Source organism: Monodon monoceros, unplaced genomic scaffold (assembly GCF_005190385.1).
Source record: "Monodon monoceros isolate NGI ecotype Baffin Bay Population unplaced genomic scaffold, NGI_Narwhal_1 Super_Scaffold_19, whole genome shotgun sequence".
NCBI lineage: Eukaryota > Metazoa > Chordata > Mammalia > Artiodactyla > Monodontidae > Monodon > Monodon monoceros.
In genome coordinates this window covers 57,983,876-57,996,050 of record NW_021703775.1, presented here as the reverse complement: position 1 = coordinate 57,996,050, position 12,175 = coordinate 57,983,876, and positions in this window count along the sequence as shown.

The window sequence follows — 12,175 nt, the reverse complement described above, 5'->3', positions numbered from 1 at the left end:
GGCGGAGCGGCTGGGCCCGTGAGCCATGGCCGCTGAGCCTGCGCGTCCGGAGCCTGTGCTCCGCAACGGGAGGGGCCACAACAGTGAGAGGCCCACGTACCGCAAAAAAAAAAAAAAAAAAAATTACATTGGACTTCTCTTCAGAATACATGCAGGCAAGAAAAGAATGGAGTGAAATATTTAAAGTATTGAAGGAAAAGCCACCAACCTAGAGTTCTGTATCCAGTGAAATTATCACTGGATATACAAAGAACACATAAAACTCAACAATAAGAAATGAACAACCCGATTAAAAAATAGGCAAAATATCTGAACACACCCCTCACTGAATAAAAATACAGACTTTAAATAATACATGAAAAGATGACGTCATATATCATTAGGGAATTGCAACAGTGAGCTACTAATACACATCTATTAGAGTGGTTCAAAACAAAACAAAACAAAACAAAACTGACAGTACCAAATGTTCCACACTAATGCGAGATGTTAATAATAGGGAAACGGTTTTGGTGGGGAGGGACTGCATATGGGGACTCTCTGTATTATCTGCCCAATTTTTGTGTAAATTGAAAACTGTTCTAAAAACTGAAGTCTCCTAATTTTTAAAAAACCAGTACAGGGTAAATTGAGGATGCATGGAAGATTCACAGAGTAAAAGAATGACAAAGATCAAACGGGTTCAGAGCTAGAAGAGACCTTAGGATTGGTCATTCGTTCATCACATATTTATGGGACGCTTGCAGAGTGTCACTTTCTGTGTGAGGCATGGCAAGTTCAATGAGAAGAAGACGGCCCCATCGCAGTAGAGTACTAAGTGAACAAGGTCAAATTATCCCATTTTGATACGTGTGTGTGTGTGTGTGTGTGTGTGTGTGTGTGTGTGTGTATGTGTCAGGGGTGGAGGAGAGCTTTGAGAGGATGGTCACTAAGACAGTAACAGTAGTTATTTCTGGATGGGCTTTATTTCCTTTTACTGGTTCATCTCATTTCGTAGTGTTTCTATGATATGCATGCTTTGCCGTTGTAATAAGAAAATAAAATAATAAAAGTAATTTTTCTTTTATTCTAAAGATGCCACTTTAGAGAATACTCCCAGGCAAAGGTGAATTTGGAGCCAGGATTGTGAAAACATACGAATTGGAGTGGGGTGAGTGGGTGGGTGGAGAAAGGTCATTTCTTGCAGGGAAAGTACACAGCGAGAGCCCTGGTACTGCACAGAACTGTCTTTGGTGGCCCCAGAGGACAAGCCCAGTGGCTTCTGCAGTGGATTTCACTCAGTGGCAGCAACCCTTGACCACCACTAACCACAGCCAGCTTTGTGATCCTGAGAGTTTTTAACACTTGCTAATTTCCACTGAGTTTCCTCTACCCGTGTTTTCCAAAGGGTGTTTCACAGAAAACTAGTCCCCCAGGTATCAGTAGGTGGATTTCCATGGTTAGAGGCTTTTGATAAATGCTAGATCAAACAAAGAAGAGCACAGTTATTGAGAGCAGAACCTATCAAAGCCCTTTTTATTCTATGATACAATATGTAACTCCAAAACAGAGTATACAGTATTTCCCAAATTTATTTGAGAAAAAAATCACCCTCTCTACTTTGTTTGTTTGGGTGGGGGCAAGAGAATTTTACGGAATGGGCATCATCATTTGTTACACGCTTTGAGAAGTGTTACCCTGCCATACGTCACATCAGTGATTCATGCGCCATGATTTATCTTCTTTGTCTCTATATCCCCTAGTACCTTCAGCACCAAGCACAGCAGCTAGTACACAGAAGACTCTCAAATATTTGTTAAGTAAGTGAATGAATGAACTTCATTAAGAAAAATTGACTTAACAAAACTCTACACCTTCTGTTTCCCTTCCAGATTTTACTTACACTTCCCTACAGAGACCATCCCAACTGGAGCAATCCACATAGGCGTGGAAGAATTAAAAATCTAGACCCTTTCATCAGGACTGTCTTTCCCAAGGGTTTCTGTCCCTGACAAAAGAAATTCTCTTCCCAGCTGAGAGTTACGGACAAATCAAGGAAGATGGGTCTGTCGTTCATCTTACTGCTCCCCCTTCAACAAATTCAACTTGCTTCACAAGAGTCAGCTGGGAATGGCCTCCAAAGAAAACAACCAGTTGGATTATATGAATTCATGACTGTCAGAGCAATAAAGCCTTGCTCTTTCCCCTTCTCCTTCAAAAGTTTAGCAAGGACACGCTTTCCCCACATAGCCTGCATAGCCTCATAACAGCTGTCCCAGAGGATGGATTGCACATGGATTACAACTAATTGGGGTCAAGAAGAGATTGCCTACAGTTTTGCCCAGAGCTCTTCTTGGGCTGAGAAAGTGTGTGCTCCCTCAGATATTTTCCTATCCCCTATGGTACTAGTTCCTACCTTCTATGGATTTCTGTCATTGAACAACTAAGAAGCTATTAATTTTATTTCTTCTAAGGACTGAAGGAGCTCCTTAGTCCCTCAAAATACAACAGAGGAAAAATCTGTTCAGCCAAAATTCAAGCCTAAGTTTAAAATCCAAATATTTGAAGTGATCATGATGTCCACATGCTACAAAATACAACTTTATTTTGAAAAGAAAATCCTGGTGATTGTACTATTTTATGTAGAATGCTGTTCAGTCTAGAGCCATTTCAAACTCTCAAAACTTTATACATGCAAGGAAAGCAAACTGAAAGTGAAAGTCACTCAGTTTACTCTTATTTCTCAGATTAGTTTCAACCTCCCTGGTTTTCAACACTCATGACAGTGTCCAGACTACTAGATGCAGCCACAGCAAGGGATTTCCTCAGTCACAAGAGAACCTGGAATAAATTACTCTGGAGGAATGGGTGCCATTTCTAAGTTTGCGGTCGGCTTCACTGTATTTAAAGTAAAGGTTATTAGACACTAATGCTGCACAGATTTCCTAAATACTTTGTATTGCCAGTGGCAGAGCCAGATGTGAACCATATCAGGAGAGACATGCATGACAGCGTTTTCCTAAATGCCCGTGATGAATTATAATTTGCAAAGGGGAAAATTGCAGCTGTGTGGTGCCAGGGTAATTTCCTCCAAATACCACTCCCATCAGGTCATTTTCTCATCAGGGAGAGCTAGGGCTCTCTTTTGTGTGAAATCTAAAGGCTGGTATTAAAGACCTCAGTCGTCTGCCTGCCCTACCTTGAGACCAACCAAAAGGATCCCTACACCCCAGGACGACCTCTTTATTCTCCTCCTATATACTTTGCTTGGGTGGCTCCCTCTGGAATCCATAGCTCCAACGTCCATCAAAACCTGGCTCAAACCTCATTAATGTCAAGGCGCCTTCCCTATCCAGCCCATCTCCGTGCTGATCCTTCTCCTGTACTTGGCATTCCCTGTAGTTATCTGTAAGTTGTCACTATGACTATTGGTGGGGCCACTGGAAAGCTTAGCATGGAATATGTGCCCCCTTAAGGCAAGCGTGTGGAATGGACTCTCTGGTGTGCATTTTTCTGCACTTCCTCCTTACCACCTTCACTGTAAGCCTCACCCTTGATCTTGCTTTGCTTTTTCATCACTTCTAAGTTGTTACTTTGCTTTCATTTATCTATTTTATGTGGCATCTCCAATCTTTTCTGGATCAAAGCAGAGTGTCAACGTGATTTTTTGGACCTTATTAGCATGTGCTTTTCCCTTAGTACATGTCCTCTTGGAGGGTCTTACCTCCCACTACTTCATATGCTCCTCTGAAGAAAAAATGATCTCAGAAGCAATTTATCATCTTTTGTTCTAGTTTTTTGTTTGCATGTTAAACACGAGGTTTATTTTAAGTACGAGTGCACTATGTGCTATACTGACAGTAGATACAGGGCCAGAATAAGTTTGTAAATATTCATACACGTGTAAAAAAGACTACAACTTACACATACTTTATTTACTTGATTGAAAGCCTTATTGGTACGTAAAATGCTTTCTATAGTTGATCTCAGCTTTGTTCCCACGGAAGTGAGTTGCGTCTGGGTGTTCCGTGCTCAAGGCTGCTCAATTGCTGCTGCTGCCGCTGTTGTTTTCTTTCAGGATCAAGGTGGGTACTTTCATATAAAATCTTGTTTTTAATTCCTTCTCTGGCAAGTCTTTCCTGGATTCTTAGCTTTGCATAATTATACCTACAATGGAACCAGCGTCCTAAAGTCACCAAGATAAATCCTCCTACTCCAATGTCACATGACGTAACTCTACCTTCCCCGTCCGGGGCTCCCCGGGCTCCAGCGCAGCCGCCATGGGGATAGTTGGCGCCTCCGCCCCACCCTGGCACCGCAGCTCTGTTCTAGTTTTTTGAAACTAACATTTTTTTTTTGTTCTTCCTTTGATTAAAATATTATATGTACATGGTCTTCCCTGGTGGCGCAGTGGTTGAGAGTCCACCTGCCGATGCAGGGGACGCGGGTTCGTGCCCCAGTCCGGGAAGATCCCACATGCCGCGGAGCGGCTGGGCCCGTGAGCCATGGCCGCTGAGCCTGCGCGTCCAGAGCCTGTGCTCCGCAACGGGAGAGGCCACAGCAGTGAGAGGCCCGCGTACCGCAAAAAAAAAAAAAAAAAAAAAAAAAATTATATGTACAAGATCCTTTAAATATATTATCTGAACCCAGAATTATCATCTTTTGTTATACCCGAAGAACCACGTAATCAGGAAAATTAAATGGTTGGCCCAAGTCACCCAGCTAATAAAGACCCAAGACTCAAACCCAGGTCTGCCTGACCCCATATCCCTTGGCTCTGCATGCCCTGAAACTGCCTAGCCCCACAATAGGCACTCAGGGCTCTGTACTAATTGATTTTTGACGTACCACCAGGAAAACATGGTCTAGAAGGCAAAGCTATGGAAAGTTGAACTTGTAAAACTGAGTTGTAAAACAAATCGGCTTCATAAAAAGACTGAAGAGACCCTAAGCAGGTCTCTCTGGGAAAGACAAGTCAGACCTATGAAGGTAACCAACACGTAGGCTGTGGGGTGAACATAATACTGAAAGAGATACCATGTGCTGATGTCCAGGTTTGGATACAGAGAAAAGAAGGGATGGGGCATACTCGTTTGGGTTTAAGTCCAGGGCAAACTGATCCCACCGTGCAACCATCACAAAATTTCTAGGGTTTCAATGAGGGTAACCTTGGTGGTTATCTCCTGAGGGGGTCTGACAAAATGGGATAGACAGACTTTTTACATCTGAAGCCAGAATACAGAATCTTTGTTCACTGAGAGCCTTCACATATGTTATCTTCTCTATAACACTTTCCCTAGCTCCTCCTCTGGTTCATGCTTATATAATATTTACCACATGGTATTATACCAATGTGTCTATGTCTGTCTTCCCCACTAGACCATCAGCTATTCAAGGACCATAATATAATCTTTTGGAAACCTCATACATATGCACTTCTCCCCAAACTGCTCTAATGATTGGATACAATGCCTGTAAAAAAATTCAAATAGAATTGTTGAGGAATTTGACCAGTAATTCTCAAATTTATGTGGAGAAGCCAAGATCTAAGCGTAAACAAGGCACTCCTGAAGAGAAATATCGAGACTTATTACAAAGCTGAAGTAATGAAGACAGTGTTTGCTGGCACAGATATAGACAAACTGCTCACTGGAATAGACTAGAGAACCCAGAAACAGTGACAGAAAGAGGAGATGGGGGTGGGTGCTTGAGATATGATGGAGAAGGCACTGCAGATCACTAAGGAAACAACAAATTCTTCAGTAAATGGTACAGGATCCACTGGTTACTATATGGAAAAAAAAAACCTGTAATCAGATCCTGCTTCACACCATACAGAAAAATCAAATCCTGGTGGGTCTTCAGACTCAGATGTAAAAGGCAAAACTCTAAAATATTTGAAGAAAATGTAGGAGAGTATCTTTAGGACCTCACGGTGGCAAAGATTTCTTAAAACATGAAGGTACAAACTACAAAAGAAAAAAAATTATAAATTTGGCCTCTTTCAAGTTAAGAATTTCTGTTTCACAATGGATTCGTGATGAAAGTGATCAGAAAAGCCACAAACCAGGAAAAGATATTTGCAATATGTATGACCAATAAAACATATGTAAAGAGGATTTCTTTTAATCTTCAAAGTCCAATAATTAAATGAATAAATACAAAGCCAACAGCCCAGTAGAAAAATGGGCAAAAGACAGAAACAGGTAGTTCACAGAGTAGTAAACTTGAGTCATCCATAAATACATCAAAGAACACTCAATCTCATTAGTAGTCAGGGAGACAAATTAAGACACCAGTGAGATACCACTTTTCGCCCACTGGGTTGGCAAAAATTAAGAAGTCGGACACTGTCAAAATCTTGGAGAGGGTGTGAGTCAATCGGAATTTTAATACGCTGTTGACAGGAGTCTAAACTAGACCAACTCCTTTGGAAAACATAAATTGAACGTTCACATACTTTATAGCCTAGTAATTCTACCCTAGAGAAACTCTTGCACACGTGCCTAAGGTTCGTTTGATTCTACTTCTTTCTCAGTATAAACTCTGGAGAAGCTTTTGCACAGCATTTATGTATAGGAACATTCACAGCAATATTGTAATAACAACCAGACAACCCTTGTCCAAAGTAGCTGGAGAATGAGAACAATTATTTATTCATACTTGTGCAATAAAATGTTACATACCATAGCGAAAATAATGAACTCCTTGCCACATGGATGAACCTTAGAAACATTAATACTGAGTGAAAAAAAGCAAGTGAAAAGAAGCCTGGGTATGGTATAGTATAATATCATTTTTATAAAGCAAGCAAAATTAAATAGTATATTATTTGATGTTGTATATGTATGGGCTTATTTTTTAAAACCAGGAGTTTATAGAAATAAAATTCAGAATGCTGGTCACTTCTTGGGGTAGGCAGGGCGTGGTACAGGAAAGGAGCCCACAAGCTGAAGCAATGGTATTGGCTGTGATCTCTAAGGCCCACAGATCTTCCTGTTGCTATTCTTGTTCATCATTACCTGTGTGACAGTTACGTTCTTTTGCCAATATCAACTATGACATAATAATTATAAAAGGAAAAATCAGGTGGCCAGGCTTTTCTGAGAACACGGAAACAAGATTCTTCCAGTAGGGCTCCCCTGGTGGTGCAGTGGTTGAAAGTCCGCCTGCCGATGCAGGGGACACGGGTTCGTGCCCCGGTCCGGGAAGATCCCACATGCCGCGGAGCGGCTGGGCCCGTGAGCCATGGCTGCTGAACCGGCGCGTCCGGAGCCTGTGCTCCGCAACGGGAGAGGCCACAACAGTGAGAGGCCCGCGTGCCGCAAAAAAAAAAAAGATTCTTCCAGTAACTGATGATTTTGCCGGTGCCCACAGGCTTGCCAACATATAATGTTAGAGGTGGACAGGGCAGCAAGGTCATCTAGGCCCATCACTAACTTTACAGATGAGGAAACTGAGGCTCAACAACCATAAGTGACTGTTCCGTGATCACCTGGCAGAGGCAGGAGCCACATCCAGCTGTTCTGACACTTCCTGCCTTGCACCAAGTCCCCAGGCCATTCCTTTGGTCTGGTGGATAATAAAAAGAAAAGGAAGCTCTAATCTTCTTTATCTTTGCCTCTCTAAGACCTGAAACAAGGCCTGACAATTTGTTGGCTCTCAAAATATCTGTTCACTGGATATTACGGAATTCTTGATGGATTGTCCACAAGGTGTCTCTCAAGTGGTAAAAGGTAATTCTCTCTCCTGGTTCAAGAGCTTCAAACCAAAAAAAAATTCCTGGAAGCAAAACAGAAGAAACTCTCAGTCCCGTCATTAGCAGGCATTCCCGGAACTCACATGTGTGGGCACACGGGAGGAGGCATCTGAGGGAAGGGAGGCCAGAGATCTCAGCAGTAGCCATGGATGGATTTCCCAGCTGGTCCCAGCAGGCTAGCCTCGCGTGACTGACTTCTGTAGCTTGAGGTGTAGATTTCAGAAGAAAGAAGCCAAGCCCTGTGAATGTGTCTTTGTTGCCTCAGAGGCAAGGAGTTGCCAGGATCTGTGGTTTGGCTGCGGAATGAGCAGTGGAAGCACTTTCTCTTCCATTAGATCTGCAATAACAGCCTGGCTGATCGCAGTCCTGTTAAGTTCCTGGCAAGGCAAGCGTTTTCCATCTTACTTCACTGATGGCTTCCCTGAACCTCGGGTTTCCCCAGTCCCAGAAGTCTGTGTGGTGAAAGTCCCCTCAGGTATCATCATCATTATACTTTTTTTTTGGAAAAGGTTTATTGAATACTCACCTTTTATTCATTCACTTAAAATATTGTTGGAGCCCTACTATGTTCTATATGTTTTAAACGTTCATTTATTAACATGATTACAACCTCAAGTTGATTTTACCCACACATTACAGATGAAAAGGCTGAAACCATGTGAGTTTTGATAAGAAGTCCGCAGTTGCAGAATTGAATCAGTTACTCTTGCTGTGGAATAAACTGCCCCGAAATACAGAGTGTTAAGATAATAGAAACACGTTAAGCTTAAAATTCTGTGCATCAACAACTTAGGATGGTTTCACAGTGTTGGCTAAGTTATGTTGTACATTGGTGGTCAGCTCTGGGTTGGTTAGGCAAGAAGCTGAATGGTTGGCTGGTAACTGGAGTCCCTCGGGTCTCCTCCACAGGATCACCTATCTTCCAGGAGACTGACGTGGCCTTGTTTTCACTGTGGATGCAAGAATCCAAAAGCAAATCAGCCTAATTCAAGTATCATTATTCTTCCTCCCCTGGTTTTCCCAGACCTTTCCTATCACCAGAAGGCTGAGACAGGATCCTCGTTTGTGGGGACTTGGCAGCCTCCTGCTCTAACTCAGCAAAGGCTCTTAAAGGCTCTAACTTCCCGTGAATTTTATTTGGTCACTTACACCTGTTTACATTTCAGCAACTTTTGTCATTGCAGCATATTTCCCCCGATCTTTTGTATCTCTACCTTGGGCTCTCGATTACTCTTGAAATTAATTCCAAAATGTTTTGTCATAATTGTTTAAAATAGACTCTATTTTTTAGAGAAGTTTTAGGTCCACAGCAAAATCGAGTGGAAAGTACAGAGAGTTCCCTTATACCCACTGCGCTCACACATGCGTGGCCTCCCCACTGTCAACATCCACAACCAGAGTGGCACATTTGTTACAGTTGATGAACCCACCCTGACACATCATTATCACTCAACGTCCTTAGTTTACATTAGGGGTCACTGTTGGTGTTGTATATCCTATGTGTTTTGACAGATGAATGATGGCATGTATCCACCATAATAGTATCATACAGAATAGTTCCACCACCCTAGAAATCCACTGTGTTCCATCTATTCATCCCTCCCTCCTCACTAGCCCCTGGCAACCACAGATCTATTTTTTACTCTCACCACAGTTCTGCATTTTCCAGAATGTCATAGTTGGAATCATACAATATGTAGCCTTTTCAGATTGACTTCTTTCACTAAGTAATAATATGCATTTAAGGTTCCTCTAAATCTCTTCATAGCTTAATTGTCCATTTCCTTTTAGCACTGAATAACATTCCATTGTTGGGATGTACCACATCCATTCACCTACTGAAGGATGTCTTCATTGCTCCCAAGTTTTGGCAATTATGAAAAAATCTTCTATAAACATCAGTGTGCAGGTTTTTGTGTAGACATGCGTTTTCAACTCATTTGGGTAAATACCAAGGAGCACAATTGCTGAATCGTGTGAAACTGACAAACTGTCTTCCAAAGTGGCTGTAGCTAACTGAGTCACCTTGCTGTAGAGCAGAAATTAGCACAACATTGTAAATCAACTATACTTCAATTAAAAAAAAAAAAATGGCTGTACCACTTTGCATTCCCATCAGCAATGAATGAGAGTTCCTGTTGCTCCACACCCTGTTCAGCATTCTGTACTGTCAGTGTTTCGAATTTGGGCCATTCTAATGAGTGTGTAATGTTGTTTTAATGTCATGATTTTATCAGCTAGACTGTAACATTTTTCTGGAGCTTGTACTTTCCTTGATATTTGTTTTTCCTGTTCCTTTCTTTCTTTCCTCTTATAATATCTTTGTACATTACAAGATGTTATGGTGGTTCCTTTTTAATTTCTTTTTATAGAAGCAGGTGATATTTTCCTGTATTAGATTTTTGCTTTCTTATGTTACTTGCCTGTGTTAGTCCACCATTTACGCTGAAAATGGTGACGCAGAAGGAAGGGGAGAGATAAGGAACTTCCATAGTTCTTTTCCTTTCAGTCCTTCCTTACTCATCAGGAAGTTGAGAGTGTAGGTAGAATGTGTGCATATCAGAAGTAAAGTGGGGTACTTCCCTGGTGGCGCAATGGTTAAGAATCCACCTGCCAGTGCAGGGGACACGGGTTCGAGCCCTGGTCCGGGAAGATCCCACATGCCACAGAGCAACTAAGCCCGTGTGCCACAACTACTGAGCCTGCGCTCTAGGGCCCGTGAGCCACAACTACTTAAGTCCACGTGCCTAGAGCCCGTGTTCCACAACAAGAGAAGCCACCGCAATGAGAAGCCCGCGCACCGCAACAAAGAGTAGCCCCTGCTCACCACAACTAGAGAATGCCCGCGTGCAGCAACTAAGACCCAATGCAGCCAAAAATAAATAAATAGATAAATAAATTTATTTTAAAAAAAAGAAGAAGTAAAGTGAAAAGAGCTGAGCTCATTGTGTGCAGTGTTTCTACTGTTCTGGTAAAAACCAAATATATCTGCATGTGTGAGCTACAAAATATGAATTGTGTAATTTCAGTGATTGTGCATATAAGTTAAATGCTCTTATATTTAATAACTTAAAAACAGGCATTGCACAATATAAGGATGAATGGTAAAATTCACGCTAATAATCTTAAATTTTAACTTTACTTACAAAAACATTAACTAGTAAATAAAAAAATCATAAGTCGAAAGAGAACACAGGAGAAAGGAAAAGCTTTATATTTTAGGACCTTTAATGGCACTTTTCCCCTCATTTTTGAACAAGGGTCTTGCATTTTCACTGTGCACTTGGCCCAACAAATTAGGTAGCCAGCCCTGCATAGGAGGTTAGTGCTGAAAAGACCCTACAGATTATCTAGCTCAATCCCTTCACTGGACAAGGAAGATGAGGCCCAGAGAAGTGAAGTGACATCTTGCTCAGGAAATGAAAAGAGAAGGGTAGGTTGGGAGGAACTTCATCCATCTTCAGACCTTGAGGAGTGAGCTAGGGGTTTACTGAAACGCGCTAAATCCAGAGGGACCCACATCTCCCGATCTGTCCTTGTCCAGGTTTCCTGGCGCCCACCGGCTCCCACATGATCCGAGGGTTCCCAGAGCCAGCCTTGTCTCCAGGGTTCAAGGGCAGTGGAGCCAAGCTCCCAGCATTCTTTGCAGCTCTGCGTATTTTGGCCACATTCTGACCATCCTTGATTCCCCCGCTAGGCATCACTCCCACACATCTAATGGCCAGACAATATCTTACACCACCAATTATGTCCCGCCAGCCCTGGGCGCCTGGGGACTTTCAACAGACACGTGTTCTGTTCTTGGGAATGTTAGGCTTCTAGTAAGTCCATAAGGCTTTTAAAAGTTTGGGAAATGCTGTATAGCACAAGGAACTCTTCTCGATACTCTGTAATGACCTATGTGGGAAAAGAAGCTTTAAAAAGAGTGGATGTATGTATATGTATAACTGCTTCACTTTGCTGTACAGCAGAAACCAACACAACGTTGTAAATCAACTATATTCCAATAAATATTTTTTAACATCTTTATTGGAGTAAAATTGCTTTACAATAGTGTGTTGGTTTCTGCTGTAGAACAAAGTGAATCAGCTATACATATACATATATCCGCATATCTCCTTGCTCTTGTGTCTCCTTCCCACCCTCCCTATCCCACCCCTCTAGATGGTCACAAAGCACCGAGCTGATCTACCTGTGCTATGTGGCTGCTTCCCACTAGCTATCAATAAATTTAAAACAATAAAATAAAATGGATACTTAAGAAATGAATTGTTCAAGGTGGGGTTTAGGGGAGAACAGGAAGTCCTGATGCAGTGTCCTGAATCCTCCTCCCTTGGACAAATGTCTTCTTTTCTATGAAGAAAAAACGGTAGGGGAATGAAGAGAGTGCTAGGAGGACTGAATTGGGAAAGATGTGAAGTCTTTTCCTGTTTTTCT